Here is an 11593-nt window from a genome sequence, read left to right as displayed (position 1 = left end):
AGCGTCACCATACCTTTTTGAAACGTCATTCGCTATGCGAACGGTAACGGCCAGAAAAGCCCTTTTAAATATTTCTTTCAACGTTTGATTATGTTCAAAATATTCTTCGGCCAACATGTCCGCCATAAACTCATGCCGTTTTCTGAGACCAAAACTGTCATCCGTCTGCGTGGAAATATGCTCAGCAGATTCGTCCGTCTGAGTAAAGACATCTTGGGCAGATGAATTCGGGGTTTGTGAGAAGCTTTCTTCTAACTGTGGCTGAGGTGTTTGTGTGCCACGATGTACGTACAGGTCAGGTGTAGAATCGGTTGATCTCAACCTGAAAAACTCTTGTGTTTCAGCTTGATAAGCTTCCTCTACAAATCCAAGTAGTATTGATTGGCTATATTCGTTGTCCATCTCTGAAAAAAAAAACACTTGTAACTACCTATTTATCTGTCTTTCTTAGATACCTATTGAGCTAGAAAAAATATTTTATTTGAATAAAATGTGTGCTGCTTCTGACAGTTTAAGTGACAATCAGTATTAATTCTACATTCTCAATTCAAATAAAAGAACGCGGACGAGTTGGCACTTTGGTCGAAATAGGAACGTAGACAAAAATGGTATATTGACGATATCAGATATTGGACGAGTTGGCACTATGGTCAAAATAGGAATTTAGACAAAATGGGGTATTGACGATATCAGAAAGTAGGCAAGTTAGGAAGGTGACGATTTAGGAATTGTAGGCTGACGACATGGCACTGTGGACGATTTATGGAGATGACGAAATGAAACTGAGGCCGAAGCGGTCCTGAGCCTTCGAACCCAAGACCATCGGCTTCACAGCCAGGGTCACTACTAGACATGTGTAAGTAATGCTCGTAATATCACAAATGAGATATCTCTCGAACACGTAATATGCCATTACTCGTCACTCCGAGAAATCAACCATTACTTCAAACATTACGCATCACGCGAGCCGAGCGCCGAGCGCGCGACCACGCGAACGCCAACGACCGGCCGAAGCGCGCGAAATGGATTCAATTCCACTTAGGTTGACGCGCCGATATGAATGGTCAGTTAAAGTCTACTCACAGAGCGCGTAATGTGTAATGCCACTTGTGATAGTGTCATGTTTGTTCGCCATGCCATGATTGCTTTGTTATCTCACTCGCACTCGATCTCAGCGCTCGGTCGCTCTCGCTCTGCGATGCTTTCGGCTATCTTCGGAATAATTCGGATCGGTCCGCTCGGCCGATCGCCGCTGTGCGTTTAAGTAGTCGCAAATTTCACTAATATTCTTACGAATAAGATTTTCTGTATCTGCAATAGATTTAAAACTCTAATGCGTCCGCGTAGAGTTTAAAATGTTTTCTTATAAGAAGAGAAGGACGCGGCTAAATCGAGTAATTAATTTGAGATTTTGAAGTTGACGAAAACAAAACCGTTTTTTATTATTGTTGTGAAATGTTTGGTTGACTTTCGCGGTTCGCGGCGCTAAGTACGACTTATTACTTGTTTATCCCGTAATTTAATTGTGGATTAGTGCATATGAGTGTAGAAATTTGATTTGTGTATATACTGTATATAGGCTGTTTATTTATTTATTTATTATATCCGAGACGCCATAGAATCACTAGAGTGCCGTGGATGCGCTGCGTAATTGAGGAGATAACTGTAATGTGGCCATCTCGCGCGCGCCCGCGCGCTGTTTCACGTTCGGGTCATGTTTCGAGTGATGAGTGATGTGATATCTCAGTGTACCATTACGTGTTCGGAAAAGTGATGTGATATAGCATCACTTTTCGAAGCACTGTTTCGCGCATGTCTAGTCACTACCCACTATGCCAGGCCGGTCGCTAAAGAAACCAAAATATCTTGTCAACAGCGCCGTGTACTTTTCACATTTCCTCACAATCACACATCTAATATCACATATTCCGAAATCTTTTGTATTTCTCGTGTTCTTTGTAAAAGCAACGAAGAACGTGTCGTGTATATCTTTCCATGCAAATTCCCCGGCACTGGTAATACGACCATTAAATGTCAGCGAGAATTAATTGTTTTCCATTGTTATGACGCTAGTGATTTAAAAAGTCCATCAGTGGCCTTTCTGCGCCGCCCTAATTGGGTGATGGAATCGTTGCCAAACTGACTTACAATAAACATAGCTCACAGTAGGTAAAATTTATAGGTATTTTCCATAAAAATATAATTAGCATCGACATCGACTTACAGTACATGGCCATTTTAGAGGGACTGGGTAGAGTGAGTAAAAGACTCCGTTGACTGGTAATCTTACACTGATTTATTCAATCATACCTAGGCGTTTTATACATCCTGTTATCTTTACATCACAGCGGCGACACATACAATATCTCAACTGAATCAGCGCGTGCTCTAATCAATTCTATTACTAAGCTATCGACACGCGCTGATTATATTATCCTGACTACCATCATAGCCATAAATATTTATTCAGGTAGATTAGGCTTCATAAGTATACAGCGCTGGAATGCTGCCACTCGCATCGAACTGACTCGCGAAAACCAAAAAGCTAACTCACGTAATGGGTAAAGGCCTGCGCAAACTGGCGGAGCGCAGCGCAGATCACCGAGGAGGATCACCGCAGCGCACAGCGGCGAGGTAAAATCCCCCGCGATACCGAGAGCGCCCGCCAGCCCCGGCGCCGGCGGCCGGCGCACTTCGGCGCAAGCCGGGGGATGCCGCGGCATGCCGCCGCGTGTACTCTATCACATCACAAAGGATTACTGACTAGTGTGCACGAGTTCTACCCCGTCGTCCCGGCGGTACAACGTACCTATTAACATTACGTCGGGTGATAATACGTTTGTGCCATACGCCACTTACATGGTTTTCAGGAGAGCGGAAACAAGCAAAAAAATTTTCTTTTCGGAAAGTTTTACATTTAAGAAATATTGGACATATTTATCATTTAGGCACATATGTTTACTATGTAAAGTACCAAACAAATATTGTGAATACAGTGGTAATCATGAAATAAAAGCATTTTTATGATTGCCATATCCGTTTTTGATGAGTAAATGTTAAACGTATAATGTATGATATGACCAGACATAGAAGTTTTTGTGGCAAAAACGAGTGTTTGAGAAAGTGAAACATCGATAAATCTGTTATCGATAAGTCTTAAGTAGATTAATATTTAAAATATGTAACTTCTACTTGCTGTAGGTAAGTTACCGAGACAATAATGCAAATCAATTACAAAGCGGTACGTACATAATTTCTTTATTACATAATATATTAAGTACCTGAAAATTAAAACGTAAACTGTAAGTAGTATACAGTGCCAAAAGAATAGAAAACTACTAATATATCAAAAGAGAAGAAGATATCGAACGTGTTGTGTATTTTGCTGTAACTTCTTATATCATAATCTTCTTATTTAATGTCTAACACGCGTATTCGGGAAACGAGATAATCACAAGATCTAGAAACGATATAGAGATCAACTAAATTTACATTAGATATCGACTAGATGTGACTTGGATATCTAAGTCATAAATCGTTCAAGAGGGCCTCCAGAATCGCGGAAACGTCAAATTTGACATATCTATCTTACAAATATCTTTAAATTATCCATATCGTAACTTGTTGAGGTCTAGTAGAGATCTAATACATTTTCAGAATCGAGCCGTAAGTATAACGTCAAGGTAACATCGATAACAGACTTGTCGATATTTTATTTTGTCAATCACTTTATTTTGCCACAAAAACTTCTGTGTCTGGATATGACACAAAAGTTGTGGATATGTCAGACTTTTGTGATAATTTTCTGTTAAACCAAGTGCAATTATCCCATAGTAAAATGCGGATATGGCACAACATTTTTCAAAAATAGTTTTTTTCATAGACCGATTAGTGTCAATTATAGCTAATTTTTTGTTATTTTAGGAATCACTAAATAACGATTTTCTAAAAAATGGATATGGCACAAACGTATTCTCAGCCGACGATTAATTAAAGAAGGTCTTAATTAAAAGCGTTGATCCCACTGTGTCCGCGTCCACTGCGCAATCCCCTGTCCGCGGCAAAATCCTATTAAAATGACAAAGCGTACTAACGGCACGCGATTAACTATTTCATTAAATTAACAGTTCCCCCAAATTGTGACAAATATCATTTGGTTAACAGGTTGTGTAATTAATATAAATGTTACGGTTGTTGGGGTATTAAATGGTCACCGTGGCGGCCATGGTTAGGATTAAATAATGGTGATTCAATTAAATGTATAAAGGCCTCACGTTTCAGGAGGTTTTTGATAATGATAATGATAAATGATAATGTTAATGATAATATGATAATTCTGGAATCTTGTTCCCCAACTTTTGATCTTTGTCACCTTAGTCTTATAGTACGAAGTACCATTTCGTAAGTTTCGGCCCAGCCGAAAAGTTCGGCCGTTTTTTGGCCGAAACCGAAACCGAAACCAAACCTTCGGTGGGACACTATATGTGTATTTGCGTCTCACATTTTGACTCACATTTGAGAGAGTACTTAAGACGCAATGCACATTGGACCAAGAAATTGGAGGTGGAATACCAACCTAAGCAAACACAAATATAAATCGCGCTAAAAACACAATAACTACGTTTTATAAACAATATTTAATTAATGTTTATTGACATAATGTTCAAATTTTATGTCAATAAACAACAGTCCTCTGTAAACTTGCCCAAATGGATGTCGATGAGTCGTTTTAAAAAACTCCTATTAACTTCGGACCTTCATAGAAATGTAAACTCTATTTCAATTAAATACGGTTGTTTATAATAATGTCTAGTTACGATATAATAAAATTTTATAATAAGCGCTGGAAATACGTTTCATTATATTAATGTTATTTACATAGCGCGTTATACACATTTAATTCGTTAAATAACGGTTATTTAAACGTTTCGCAGTTAATTTTCACCCACTTATATTTACTTTTTAACAGTATGTTTATTAAAATAGAATGGAATTCAATTACAAAATTGTAAACATTACAGTTGTTATATTGTTGACATTGGATGCTAAAGGTAACATTCGAATTCAGACTGCACCGGCGTTTTTTTTTTGCAGCAAGTGGCACGTAAGAACCTAAGACAGTGGGGAGACACTCCTGACTTCGGTCGAACTCGGCACCGTTCGGCTCAGCATTGCTCCGAGCAATTATTAGGGTTGGCATCACTTGACTTCCTTGTGCGTGCATAAAGGTAACATTCGAATTCAGACTGCACCGGCGTTTTTTTCTGCAGCAAGTGGCACGTAAGAACCTAAGACAGTGGGGAGACACTCCTGACTTCGGTCGAACTCGCCACCGTTCGGCTCAGCATTGCTCCGAGCAATTATTAGGGTTGGCATCACTTGACTTCCTTGCGCGTGCACGACCACAGATAAGATAACCACTTGATTTTTGACAACCCTAAATAGCCGAAAGGGATAGTGTCATGTATTAGAAATAGATAGCATGATTCGACCCTGAACCGCTGTCAAACTTCGGGTTTATAGGAAGTGTCCTTTCTGTACGGTAGTACTATTATTTCTTCTGTGACTAAAAAGCGCTGGCTGGACGTCGTGACAGCGGACATGGAATGCCGAAGTGGATGGGTCGAATATGGACTTTGCCGAATATGAATATTTGGTTCAGATCATATCGAACCGAATATTCGGCCGAATATTTGGTTGGGCTAAAACATACAGGTCCGCGATCTGCATTTCGCATGTGTTTTTAGGGTTCCGTACCCAAAGGGTAAAACGGGACCCTATTACTAAGACTTCGCTGTCCGTCCGTCCGTCCGTCCGTCCGTCTGTCACCAGGCTGTATCTCACGAACTGTGATAGCTAGACAGTTGAAATTTTCACAGATGATGTATTTCTGTTGCCGCTATAACAACAAATACTAAAAACAGAATAAAATAAAGATTTAAGTGGGGCTCCCATACAACAAACGTGATTTTTTGCCGAAGTTAAGCAACGTCGGGCGGGGTCAGTACTTGGATGGGTGATCGTTTTTTTTTTTGCCTTTTTTTGCATTATGGTACGGAGCCCTTCGTGCGCGAGTCCGACTCGCACTTGCCCGGTTTTTAACTTTCCCCTCTTTAACGCCCGGGAATGTTTATGAAAAGAAACGGAACCGTTTCATGCCTGACCACGAAGTGCATCCGCGTGACCCGCGCCAGCCAGCGGACGCCCTAAAAAAAATTGGTTTATTCAGTAAATATTCGGCAGTTCGAACCCAACTATTCGGCCAAATCATCATCTCAGCCATAAGACGTCCACTGCTGAACATAGGCCTCCCTCTTGGACCTCCATTCGTACCGGTTGGAAGCGACCCGCAACCAGCGTCTTCCGGCGGCCTTAACAAGGTCGTCCGTCCATCTTGTGGGTGGACGTTCTACGCTGGGCTTGCTAGTCGTGGTCTCCACTCGAGCACTTTTCGACCCCATCGGCTATCTTCTCTGCGCGCAATGTGGCCTGCCCATTGCCACTTCAGCTTGCTGATCCGGTGAGCTATGTCGGTGACTTCAGTTCGTTTACGGATCTCCTCATTTCTGATTCGATCACGCAGAGAAACTCCGAGCATAGCCCTCTCCATAGCTCGTTGAGCGACTTTGAATTTTGAGATGAGGCCGATAGTGAAAGACCACGTTTCGGAGCGTAAGTCATCACTGGCAACACACATTGCGAATGCCGCCGACACAGCCGAATATACCGAATACCGAATAATTACCGAATAATCGGCCCATCTCTAGCTCAAAATCGATGTTCAGGTTTTTGATATTTGTGGCAGCAGTAATTCTGGTATTCTAAATCCGAATGATCCCTTAACCCTTAACGCTACTGTAGTTTCAATCCCAGCACGAGTATTAAGCCATATTAATTAACGACACAGCAAAGCTCAGCCTTTAATTAGCACGTAATGCATGCGATAACTGCATGTGCATAAGCTGCACAAACCCATTAGCAACGCAAACAGGCAACGGTCCTTAATTCGTGTCTCTAACGAGAGACAAGTAAAAGAGACAGACAGTCAGTCTAAGGAAGAAATTTGATATGTGTCGTAGATTAATGAAGAGTCACAGAAAACTTTTTAATAACAAACTTTTTAATATATTTATTAGTCAAAGAAAATATTTTAAAACGATATGCTTAAATTACACGAAAAAGTGCAGTAACATAAGTAAAGGATGACTCACGTTAGACGGCGCCGTGTCCGGGCCGGAGCTTCCGGCGCTTACTTTTCTATGACATGACAGGCGATCACGTTATGCTTTCTATAGAAAACGATGGGCCGGAAGCTCGGGCCTGGACAGGGCTCAATCTATAATCTGTATATTTAGGTTAAAGTTAAAGTGGTTACTAAATACTTCTTTCGACCGCTGTTTAGTGTTAAGTTTAGGTATAGCATTATGTAGACATTTGTTTACATTGTAACAAGTAACTTAAGTTAAACCGGCCACGTATGTATCCGTGTATCCGTGCACAAGTGGTACTCAAATCCGATCCGTTCATTTACTATCGGTTTCCGGTACGTTTCTATAGCAGTATATACGGAGACTACACAACTAAACCAACACCATATGTGTGTTAAAGCAGTAACTCAACTGGGGACCAACGCGAATATATCATCATCTCAGCCATAAGTCGTCCACTGCTGAACATAGGCCTCCCTCTTGGATCTCCATACGTGCCGGTTGGAAGCGACCCGCATTCAGCGTCTTCCGGCCGCCTTAACAAGGTCGCCCGTCCGCCTTGTGGGTGGGTGGACGTCCTACGCTGCGCTTGCTAGTCCGTGGTCTCCACTCGAGCACTTTTCGACCCCACGCACGTTACGCTCTTAGTGCATTTTATTTTCGAAATCTGCGTTGTGGATTTTGCTACATAAGGTAAAAGTGCTCGACATGCTAATGCCCAATAGATAACACCTTGCTGTCACCTCCTTTGACAATGACTTAAGTTTCAAGATGACTTGTACTGGGACCGCGTCGAGCACCAGTACGTTTAAATTTTAAGTACCTAAATATACAATATAAGTAATATGACACACACACACACACAGTAGTAATATGACATCTGTTCTAAAGTATGAAAATAAATGAATAAGACTTTGTTTTAAAGAATAAATCATAAACTTGTGACTAACCCCCTTATTCATAAACGTTTACTAAAGTTGACAAGCCGATAATCGTTTGTCCCTTTCCAACATATTGGTATGATGGAAAGGGACAAATTATTTTCGGCTTGTCAACTTTAGTAAACGTTTATGAATAAGGGGGTAAGACTCCAATAATGGACATTAAGTATTCTCAACTCGCCCAAAAACTCACTGTGAATACCAATTTTACAAGGAATCTCTTCAAAGGTGTTTGAATATTAATGAAATTATTGAATTATTGTGTATAAAACTGGTTAATAAGTTAATTACTTAACCGGTTCCGTCAATATATTCTACTGTCCTCTTCACATAGATGTGACTTAAAACTTTGTTATTTAAAAATAATAATTTAGTTGTGTTTAATAAAGCAATTTAAAAATTTCCTAATTTAAAAAACCCTTTAACAAAGCTTGGCCAGCACTTTATGGCCACTACCACCATTCTCTAACCCGGGGTTAGCCGGTAAAATACCATGGTTACCAGTACAATTTGACGCTGGGTTTACGGTTTAACCGGTTAACCTCGGGTTAGTGTGATAGTGCGAGTGGCGCTTAGTCGCAGAACTTTTAACTAACAAATTATAACTCTTCATGCGTAATCTATTTCTTGTCTACAGCCGTCGAAGACTCAATCAGGTAATCCTATTACAGTCCCGGTATTTACTTGGACCTTTTAAGGGATCTCTTAGTGTTCGCATTATTAAATACCTTTACTTTTCCCTCTGAGCCCACTAATGCACCTTTGTTTTATTCTTTAGAGATTACTTGGAATTTAAAAAGAATAAAATCAATGCAAAGAGTAAATTAGTAAGTATATCTAGGTTAATTATATCTTATTCAGATATTTTAATAGCACGGGGACTCCCAATGGTGTTAATAATGCTTTCAATCTAAATCATTAACATCATTATTTTTAGGGTTCCGTACCCAAAGGGTAAAACGGGACCCTATTACCACAAAACAGATAGGTACAGAAATCAATCTACATACAAAGCGCGCTCGAGCAACGCACACATAGACACTGCTCACGGACACGATATCTCGGACCGGTTGGGACCACTGCGAGCGCGAGTGCCATCCGCTTGAGACACGCGTCTGTGAACTTTTTTGTGCAATAATGGAAAAACAAAACAAAAAGTTATTATAACTGTACAGTGGACGGTTGTTTAAATTCAACATTAACCTGTGAAGTGTCGTTTTTTAAGCTACCAGTGGTTTCAGAGAGAATGAGAATGCGAATTTATTACATTGTACATGAGAATGCGTATTTATTACACTTTAAAATATAATAATCGTGAATTTCGCCTATCTCGAAATCATCGCAAGATATTTTCTGTGGCAAATTTGTAATATAACAATCTTCTTCTTCTTCCTAGCCTTGTCCCATTTACTTGGGGTCGGCTCTCCTTATATGGCGTCGCCAGGAGCGTCTGTCCTGGGTCGTCTCTGGTGGTATTCTTTTTTCTTTAAGGTTCTTTTTTACAAGACCTATCCATGTTGTCTTGGGCCTCCCGCGACCCCTAGGCTTCTCACTCATCTCTAGCACCTTTCTCGTCATGTGGTCTAGTGGGCGCCTCATGACGTGGCCATACCATCGGAGTCGATTTTCCGTGAGTTTTTCTTCGATTGGCGTTACTCTGAAACTGCCTCTAACGTGGATATTCTTAACATGATCCAACAGCGTTACTCCGCCAGCCCATCTCAGCACCCTCATCTCCGCTGCATGCAGTTTAGCGACTTGGTCTTTTTTGAGTGGCCAACACTCAGAGCCGTATGTCATTGCCGGGCGCACAGCTGCCTTATAAACTTTGCCCTTAATATGAACTGGCATTCGTTTATCGCAAAGAACGCCCGTGAGCTCACGCCACTTCACCCATCCAGTGTTGATACGGTTAACGATATCTGCATCTATGGATCCGTCGTTTTGCATGTTCGAGCCCAGATATTTGAAGCTCGTTACTTCGTTCAGAGGGTTGCCGTCCAAGTTAATTGTGGTGCGGACGTTGGCACCACTGAAGTTGCAGTGCATCACTTCAGTCTTCTGTCGGCTTACTCGCAGTCCGCCGTCTTCCAGGGCTACTCTCCAGGTTTCTAGAATGTTTTGCAGCTCTTTTACGTCTTCGCTTATCAAAACTATATCATCTGCGTAGAGCAAATCCCATGGGGGTGGACGTTGTATGTGCGACGTGAGGTGGTCCATCACCAAATTGAATAACAACGGGCTGAGAGCTGATCCCTGGTGGACACCCACCCCCACATGGAATTCATCGCTGTTGCCAGCAGGACTTCGGATGGTTGACTTCACGTCTTTGTACATGTCCATCACTATAGAAGTATAGTATTCTGGAACATATTTGGCGCGTAGTGAATGCCAAATGAGTTTTCTGGGCACGCGGTCGAAAGCTTTCTCCAGATCGATGAATACCATGTGGAGGTCGGCTTTGTTATCTCTGTAATTTTCAATCAGTAACCTGAGTGTGTGGAGAGCATCAGTAGTGGACTTTCCGGCTACAAAACCACATTGGTTCTCACTGATATTGGTCAACTGGCTAAGTCTTTTGCTTATAACGCGTTCCCAAATTTTGAAGGAGTGTGGTATTAGCTTTATTGCTCTGTAGTTCCCACAATCTCTCAGATCACCTTTGTTTTTGAAAAACGGTACCAAGTAGCTACGCCTCCATTCGTCCGGAATACCATCTGTCAGAATACCATTAAACAAATCCGTCAGAAAAGAAACTCCTTCATCGCCAAGCCTTTTCAACAGTTCCGTTGGAATTTCGTCAGGCCCAGTAGCTTTGTGATTGGCCATCTTTTTTATAGCGGTCTCGACTTCTTCTTTGCTGATGCTCGGTATTGGCCCTTGTACACAAGGGATTTCTGGTAGTGGTTTACAAGGATAGGTTTCGTTGAGTAAATTCGAGTAATACTCCTTCCACCTCTCTTGTATTTCCTTATTCGACGTTAGTAGTCGGCCACTTTTGTCTTTAATGTATTTGATGGTTTTGGTATCTTTTGAGTTGTTATGCCTTTGCTTAGCGATTTGGAAGATCTCTTTATCAGTTATGGCTGCTTCGAGTTTGGTATAGAAATCGTCCCTTGATGATGCTCTGGCTTGCGCAACTGCTCGTTTTGCTTCCTTTTTTGCTACTTTGTACAAGTCAAGATCTTTATCGTCCTTGCTATGTTGCCAGATTTTGAAAAAGATTTTCTTTTGATCAATTTTTTGTTTGACATCTCCTTGCCACCACTTAGTGTCTTTTTTGTCGTGAATGGGACCCTTGGACATGCCTAGATGATGAATGGCTCTTTCAGTGCATAGTTTCCGAAAGTGGTCCCATTTTGCGTTCGTCGAGTCTAGTTTTTGCATTTCTTTTAGATGGTTAGTGATGTCTTCCGTTAGATAATTACCCTCTTGTCTGTCCAG

This window comes from Cydia fagiglandana, chromosome 21 (genome assembly GCF_963556715.1).
Source record: "Cydia fagiglandana chromosome 21, ilCydFagi1.1, whole genome shotgun sequence".
NCBI classification, from domain to species: domain Eukaryota; kingdom Metazoa; phylum Arthropoda; class Insecta; order Lepidoptera; family Tortricidae; genus Cydia; species Cydia fagiglandana.
The sequence above is the reverse complement of the archived record's forward strand: the minus strand, read 5'-3'. Positions refer to the sequence as shown.